The sequence below is a fragment of the Clinocottus analis genome, unplaced genomic scaffold (assembly GCF_023055335.1).
Source record: "Clinocottus analis isolate CAN_PGR_092001 unplaced genomic scaffold, fCliAna1.0.p SCAF_15, whole genome shotgun sequence".
Classification (NCBI taxonomy): Eukaryota; Metazoa; Chordata; class Actinopteri; order Perciformes; family Cottidae; genus Clinocottus; species Clinocottus analis.
In genome coordinates, this window is record NW_027175876.1 from 95,001 (window position 1) to 101,571 (window position 6,571).

The window sequence follows — 6,571 nt, forward strand, 5'->3', positions numbered from 1 at the left end:
AGCCCAAAATGAAATGCATTGGTCCGAGTACACGGTAGAAAATAACTCAAATAAAGCAGATGGAGTCGGGATCCTTATTGCTGAGGAACACAATACAAAACAAATATTGTCTCATAAAAACACACACTAGGTGATTTTTTGGTTTTGTTGCATAAACTTAACTTTTATTGTACAAAGAAAAAGCTCAAAATATCTACTCAAATATTCGTCACAATATCAATGTGTGTTCTTGTAGAGCACTTTGTAACCTTTTTATTATCATTATTATTTTATTAGTACGTACAGTAAAACCTGCTACACAATTTCTTTTTTCCGACATCATCAATGCTTTTTACAGTTAAAAATAAAAAGCATTGTTCTGATGATGCTCAGGACGTCTGAACATAAAGCTCCTTTCATAACTCTGGTGCCCCGTGTGATATTCTCTCACACCCAAATCTCACACAGTGTCTAATGGAGAGAGAGAGAGAGAGAGAGAGAGAGAGAGAGAGAGAGAGAGAGAGAGAGAGAGAGAGACACAGGGGGGGGGGGGGGTCTATAGTCTCATGCTTCACTAGTAATTTGTCAGAAGGCATGAATGGTCTCCTTCATCACTGTGTGGAGACAGCAATGTGTGTGTGTGTGTGTGTGTGTGTGTGTGTGTGTGTGTGTGTGTGTGTGTGTGTGTGTGTGTGTGTACACACTAGTGGGGGTCCGGCCCTCAGATTGAAGTTTGTTCTAAGCCTCTTGTAGCCCAGATCGCTCCTTTGTGTGGGCCCACCATAGGCCGTTCCCCAACGGCCAATCAGACGCCACGGAGCCCGTTACTTCACTGTCTGGTGGCTGGGTCGAGTTGGGCGAGCATCTCCCCCCCACCCCTCCTCACACACACACACACACACACACACACACACACACACACACACACACACACCCTTCCACTCCCCCCAAAAAAGGAAAATGTATTTGAAGCAGGACAAAAAGAAGAAAAAAGTGATTCTGTGAAGACAAAAGTTCACTCTTGAACCTAAAAAAAAACCCTTAATGAAATGTTTTGAACATTTTCTTGCATTTTTCCAAATATATTATAAAACCAGGTCAAAAATAAATAACACCACCCGAATGAAAAGGCCTCTCTTTCCAGCTGGACAGCGTGTTGGTCCATGAGAAAGTATCAACAGAGGAATGAAAGGTCTCTGGAGGAGCCGTCCTGAAGCCTTTCTGTGTTAGCGACTCCATGAGCATCAGGATGGATTACTGAACACCGACTGGGCCTCAGCAACGCAAAAGAGCTCCAACCAGCTCCACAGAGACTCACAATGACTGAAAAAGTGCAAACAACTACAAAAGGATGGAAAACTACTGAAGAAAATAGCCAAAACAACTACAAAAGGATGAAAAGTAACAACAAAAAGAGGCAAAACAACTACAAAAGGATGAAAAGTAACAACAAAAAGAGGCAAAACAACTACAAAAGGATGAAAAGTAACAACAAAAAGAGGCAAAACAACTACAAAAGGATGAAAAGTAACAACAAAAAGAGGCAAAACAACTACAAAAAGATAAAGAATAACAGAAAGACACAAAGCAACAATAAAAATACTTAGAATGACCCTAAAAAGACACAAATACAAAGAGATACAAAAAGACAAAAACAGCTACATTGTATCATCATCCATGTCCTTGAAGATCAAACCGACACTTTGACCTTCAGCTACTGAGACATTTAGTATTGATTAGTAGTGATTGTCTCAAGTCGAGTAGTCCTCCTTCGACAACATCCACTTTGTGCTGAGGATATCCAACCGTGTGTGTGTGTGTGTGTGTGTGTGTGTGTTTGTGTAAGTTACGGTTGTAAAATCAACAGCATTAAAGAGCGGAACAACCAAACACTAAAAGACACATGGCTTACTTTACTACCATTTCTAGAGAGCTGCTCTCTTGGAAAGTAAAAATAACTGGTAGTGTGTGTGTGTGTGTGTGTGTGTGTGTGTGTGTGTGTGTGTGTGTGTGTGTGTGTGTGTGTGTGTGTGTGTGTGTGTGTGTGTGTGAGTTGGACGCAGGCCAGCTATCGGCATCCCGGCTGCACGGTCGAGTCTCCACGTCCAATTAAAATTTCAGCCAGAAACGAGGAGTTGGTTCATTTCCCACTGGAGTAAAATCTATTGTCCGAGAACACAAAGCTCTGATTATCGTGGAGGTGCTGAAATTTATGAATGGGCTCAAAAGTTGGCAGCCATTTACAAACATTTGGATACAAAAAAATGCCTCAATTCTACTCGAGCGTGAAGGGATTCGTCATTGCGTGTGAGCGAGAGAGAAAAACGTTCTGGTGGTCAGGAGAGAGAATGCAGCTTCAGCACATGAAGCATAGACTTCTATACAACCAGAGGAGTCGCCCCCTGGTGGTCAGGAGAGAGAATGCAGCTGTAACACATGAAGCATAGACTTCTATACAACCAGAGGAGTCGCCCCCTGGTGGTCAGGAGAGAGAATGCAGCTGTAACACATGAAGCATAGACTTCTATACAACCAGAGGAGTCGCCCCCTGGTGGTCAGGAGAGAGAATGCAGCTTCAACACATGAAGCATAGACTTCTATACAACCAGAGGAGTCGCCCCCTGGTGGTCAGGAGAGAGAATGCAGCTTCAACACATGAAGCATAGACTTCTATACAACCAGAGGAGTCGCCCTCTGGTGGTCAGGAGAGAGAATGCAGCTGTAACACATGAAGCATAGACTTCTATACAACCAGAGGAGTCGCCCCCTGGTGGTCAGGAGAGAGAATGCAGCTTCAACACATGAAGCATAGACTTCTATACAACCAGAGGAGTCGCCCCCTGGTGGTCAGGAGAGAGAATGCAGCTTCAACGCATGAAGCATAGACTTCTATACAACCAGAGGAGTCGCCCCCTGGTGGTCAGGAGAGAGAATGCAGCTTTAACACATGAAACATAGACTTCTATACAACCAGAATCCTCCTGTTTCCTGACCAGGCCGGCCATATTGCAAAGAGACGCAACAAGTAATAATAAATCTCTGAGGGGAATCCAGGAGGTTAATCTGACTGCTAATGCTTAATCTCGCTGTTCTTCCCTCAATCCATCCTCCATTCTTCCCTCTATACAACCCTTCCTCCTCCTCCTCCCGCTCGGCTCTGGTTTGAAGGGTCAGTGAGTTTGCCCTCAGAGAGGTCTGGACAGGAAGAGCGGGGTGGAGGGGTGTGGCATGTTGACCAGTGTCTTTGATCCCTCTGGGGGGTCACGACCCCTCTTATTCCACCTGATCAACACGGTTCTGACCTCGTGGTCCGACCCCCAGTGGGCCTCTGGGGCTCAGCGGAGGTGCAGGGGAAGAGGGGTTGTTGGAGGAATTCTTCGTCTTTCCCGAGGGGTTCCTCACTTTTCGTCGTTAAACATTATTTTTTAACACGTTGTCTTGAAACATCAGCTTTATTACAACTCCTTGTTTAAAATATGTTGTTGTTCTAAAAAAAAAAAGTATTGCAAAACCCGTGAAAAAGAGAAAAGAGATCTTTTAAAAATATATTTTTTTCAACCTGGCAAAGAAAGTCTTTGTCTCATTGTTCTCTCTTTTTAATGAAGCTCTGGTGTTTGTATGTGAAGGAGGAGAAAAGTCTCTACTGTCATCAGGATGGAATCACAGCTTTTATTAAGTGTTTAAATAACTGAATCAATGGCGCCACCTGCTGCTCGCTGGGCGGTGGCGCCTTTTAGAGAGGAGCGCTGAGGATGAAGATATGAACAGGAACCATTTAAACTGCTGAAATGACCAAACATATTGTTCTTATATCAGGACATAGTCACAAAAGTCTTTTATTTTTCTCCGTCCGGTCATTAAATGTGCTTTTGATGGAATGAAATGTGTTTTTTTTTTTTCTGATAAACACAAACAGATGACACTACGTATACTTCCTGCCAGCTCTGGTGCATGAAGTCATCACCACAGTTCTTTTTTTTTAATGCCAGTAATCAACTGGAGAAGTTTCATGGTGATATATGTTGATTATTTTATCTTTTTTTTAATTTTAAACCTCCCTTAAAATATCCTCCTCTCCTCACTCTGACCAGCAGGGGGCGACGTGGCGCCTCACGGAGGAAGTAAGTAATTAATACATGAACATCTGTGATTAAATGACAGCTGTTTTGAGTATTAATTATACATTTGATTGACATCTGACCAATTAATTAGGTACACCTGTCATGTTTTGTATATTGTGTTGTACTGATGGTTGTCTCTATTATTTTGTCCACCCCATTTAAGCTATCAGTGAATATACGAGGCCCATCTCTGCATGAAGAAACCCCCTGGTGGTCAGGAGAGAGAATGCAGCTTCAACACATGAAGCATAGACTTCTATACAACCAGAGGAGTCGCCCCCTGGTGGTCAGGAGAGAGAATGCAGCTTTAACACATGAAGCATAGACTTCTATACAACCAGAGGAGTCGCCCCTTGGTGGTCAGGAGAGAGAATGCAGCTTCAACACATGAAGCATAGACTTCTATACAACCAGAGGAGTCGCCCCCTGGTGGTCAGGAGAGAGAATGCAGCTTTAACACATGAAGCATAGACTTCTATGCAACCAGAGGAGTCGCCCCCTGGTGGTCAGGAGAGAGAATGCAGCTTCAACACATGAAGCATAGACTTCTATACAACCAGAGGAGTCGCCCCCTGGTGGTCAGGAGAGAGAATGCAGCTTTAACACATGAAGCATAGACTTCTATACAACCAGAGGAGTCGCCCCCTGGTGGTCAGGAGAGAGAATGCAGCTTTATCATATGAAGTATAGACTTCTATACAACCGCAGGACTCACCTCGATCCTCCTGACCAGGCCAACCAACCGGCCATGTAAATGTGCATTATTTATTTAAGCAGCAGTGCATTGTGGGACGGGTCTTTCCCCTGTAATTTGCAGACAATGAGCGGACCCTCTGAACCCTCTGGGTCCTCTGGGCCCTCTGGGTCCTCTGGGTCCTCTGGGTCCTCTGGGCCCTCTGGGTCCTCTGGGTCCTCTGGGTCCTCTGGGCGTCCTCGTGTGAACTCGGTTCGGCCCTCTGAGCTTCAGACATGAATCAAAGCGGCGCTCCGGGAGGCGACAGCTGCTCCAGAGCTCTTTCCCGATGCCGGTCCACGATGCATTCAATTAGCTCCGACACCGGCCCGCCAGGGCTGAGGGCAATTGTTGGCGTTCTCCCCAGGGACCCGTTACTTTCCCTCTACCCCCCCCCCCCCCCCGCCCCTCCCTCTCCTCCTACAGGGCTTCCCCGGCCCCTCCCCCGCTGACAGCAGACTAAACAGCCCTCAGACTGTGTGGCATTAAAGCATCAGAACCGGCTCGTCTGGAGAGATTTAATATGTTGCATGTTTTTAATTCAGTCCAGTTGTACGAGATTTAAATTCAGAGATTTTTATTTTTCCTTTTGCTGTTTGATTGCTCATTTATTCTACTTGTGTTTTGTTTGGCAAATGTTTGCGCTGTTACCTTATCTTTATGTCTTATCCTTATCTTATCCAACATATTGTATCTTAGCTCGTTTCATCTTATCTTATCCTTCTCATCTTATTCAACATATCTTAACTTGTTTCATCTTATCTTATCCTTCTTAATTTTCTTTGTGAGAAATGTCTTCTTTTTACTTTCTGTAAAAGAGTCAAAAGAACACACAGAACAAAACCCTCTCGTTCTCTTGAGTTCCCAAATGCCATTTTAAGACGTAATGAAGCCGCAACCTTCCTTCGTAGCAGCAGACCATTTCGTGCTGACACTTCAGGAGAAGAACTTTTGTATTTCTTCCACTTCTTTATTTTGTTGGTTCAAGTTTGACGTCGTTGTTTCCGTGGAGGCGCTTTGAGGGATAAGTAGGCGGATACAATGGACATTAATTCAGCATGTTTAAGTGCAGCTGTCTGGTCACTGAGCAGGTGCACCGCCCTCCTCCCACCACCCATCCATTCATCCATTCATCCACCCATCCATCCATGTAGCTGTGTTTCATAAACCCTGTGAGGAAGTGAGCCCACGTTTATGAGTTATGATCTCACAGAGCTAAATTTCTTCAATCTTTCTATCTGAGGTTGCAACGCTTTCCTCTCTCCTCCTCTTTTCTCCTCTTTTCCTCCTCTTTCCTCCACCAGTTCTTCTGTCACTTCATCCCTCCAGGAAGACTTTACTGTCAGGCAACAAAAAAAGAAAGTTCCCTCCCTGGAGGCCCGAGAGAATATCCTAAAAAAATACAACAAAAAGCTTAATATGAACCTGCAAGAGACACTTTATGAGGAAGATACATGAGGCAGTTTGTGTTCGACGTCTTTCATAAAATAATTCAACATACTTATTATCTAAGAAGGCAGAAAGAAAGACCAGTAAAGATCATCTCAGCACTGCTGCTTTATAGCGTCGCGTTAGCATTGAAACTACTTTCTAGCTCTGAATGTTCCAGTTTGAGTCAAACTGGAACAGGATGCAGGCGTCTGCAGCGTGAAGCTCTGAAACTCTATTTTAGTGTAAAACGCACACGAGGCATGAGCATTTACGTCTTTATTCAACTATACAGATCGTTCCCTTTGTG